The sequence below is a fragment of the Mastomys coucha genome, unplaced genomic scaffold (assembly GCF_008632895.1).
Source record: "Mastomys coucha isolate ucsf_1 unplaced genomic scaffold, UCSF_Mcou_1 pScaffold23, whole genome shotgun sequence".
NCBI classification, from domain to species: domain Eukaryota; kingdom Metazoa; phylum Chordata; class Mammalia; order Rodentia; family Muridae; genus Mastomys; species Mastomys coucha.
In genome coordinates, this window is record NW_022196906.1 from 32,738,984 (window position 1) to 32,740,926 (window position 1,943).

The following is a 1,943-nucleotide window of genomic DNA, read 5'->3' on the forward strand; positions in this document are numbered from 1 at the left end:
GAGAGAGGGAGAGGAGAGAGGAGGAGAACCAGAGAAAAGAGAAGGGGAGACCAAAATGTCCAAATAATATAGCAAAGAGTCTCTGTGGGAGGGAAAGCCCTGCCTGTGGGCTAGAAAGTTCAGGGTTAAAGGTGGGGTATGCCAGATAAGAACTGAGTGATATTGGGACAACTTGGAGGCCAAGTCTGCTTTGGCATGTTAAATATGCACTTTAAGTGTTTGTTCCGGGTTCTGAAACACAATAGTGAACAGCATTTTTGTTTGTTTGTTTGTTTTGTTTTGTTTTGTTTTGTTTTCGAGACAGGGTTTCTCTGTATAGCTCTGGCTGTCCTGGAACTCACTCTGTAGACCAGGCTGTCCTCGAACTCAGAACTCAGAAATCCGCCTGCCTCTGCCTCCCAAGTGCTGGGATTAAAGGCGTGTGCCACCACCGCCCAGCTGTGTACAGCATTTTATATCATTTTTTGATAATACATTTTCAGCATTCAACCTTGAAAAGCAAATCCTCTACCTTTGACTGTCTTTAATAGTTTTTCTGAGTCTCAGAGCAATTGCTCTAAATTTTAAATAAAACACTTTCATCCTTCTATCAAAACTGAAGCAGAAATTCACTATTTCATTAAGAGTTTTCAGTCCATCCCTTTCCTCCTACAACTGTAACTTTATAGCTGGTCCCTTGAAGGGGGCGGGCCTTCCTGGAAGCTCTGCTTTAGTTGCTTTCACTTTCCTTTATAACTGCGGAGACTTCAGGAGGTTGCTGATTGCTCTACTCTGTTCTCTCTGAGAAGAATCTTATCATCCCTCTAAAGGGTAAGAGCCTTTTATTCTAGTTAACAGCACAAAGTACTTTTTATAAGCGCCTTTTAGTGGGAAACCAAGGGGCTTGGGGTACAGTGGGGCAGAAGCTCATCCTGGTGTGTGTTTCCAGAAGATTTTTCTAGGTTGACAGTACATAAATGATCTCAATTTCAGGATCATATTCTCCCTGCCTCCCTCCTGCAATTGATTCCTGCTGGAAAATTAAAAACAAACAAACAAACCATTTTCTCCCTCCCTTCTCCCCCTTCTTACTCTCTCCACACCCCAGCCCCATTTCTCTCTGACTTCCTTCTTCTCACTCTTCTTTCAATTTACAAGAAGAGTTTTCTTTGTTTGTTTTTGACTTGTGGTTTTTGTTCTCAGTTTCAGGTTAGTTTGTCATGTGGAGATTCAGCTTTGATTTTCCACCTACCTTGATCCATTGCATCCCATAAACCCTCCTCTATAGACACTGGGGAAATGGAAGTTGTTCCCTCTGTAAATATCCCGAGCTGTAGGTCTTAGATGGAGAGGCTAAGGATTAAATAACTACTTTTATTCAAGGCTCTTCACTCCATACAGCACTTGCCTTGACTTGAAGCACAGATTCCCCTTCTCCCTGCAGCTGTAAACAACAGGGTGTGGCCAGCTGACTCACCCCGGACTGCCTGTAGTTAAGCTGCTCACTGACCCGACTGACAGTTAGCTCTGTAGCTGCATCCGGTGAAGGCTCTATCTTTGATCATGTCTATAGCCAGTCTTTAACTCAAGGTGTGTTAACACTTGTCAAGCTGATTGACTATGAAAGAGGGCAGGAGGGGGAGGGGAGAGACGACTCAGTGAGGGAAATTTGTTCTGAGGTTGGAATCAGGAAATGAATATTTCATTGTTAATTGATACCTCTCTCTTCTCTCAGCTTCCTGCAGTGGCCACAGCCAGCCTGAGATCTCTGCTGTCAGACACAGTCTGTCCTTCAGCAGTGCTGCTCCTAGGTGAGTCTTCTGCTCTAAGCTTCTAGCTGGTATCAGTAGAAATTCTTTCCTCATACTCCAGGCTCCTTCACAGGCCCCTAGGAAAAGTCCTTTCCTGTGCTCCTGTGTGCTCCTGTGTGCTACTATGCTCCTATGCTTGTGATCCTCCTCCCC

At 44.5% G+C, this 1,943-nt stretch overlaps 1 protein-coding gene across 1 annotated transcript in view; it reads left to right on the top strand.

Annotated features, from left to right (window-relative positions):
* The first annotated feature begins 695 nt into the window (after positions 1–695).
* LOC116072829 (von Willebrand factor A domain-containing protein 5A) overlaps positions 696–1,943 on the top strand; it is a 27,828-nt gene continuing 26,580 nt past the window's right edge. The window contains exons 1-2 of the mRNA XM_031344394.1: positions 696–810; positions 1,715–1,790. The gene's annotated coding sequence lies outside the window, so the exon portion shown is untranslated. The remainder of the gene's footprint in view (positions 811–1,714; positions 1,791–1,943) is intronic.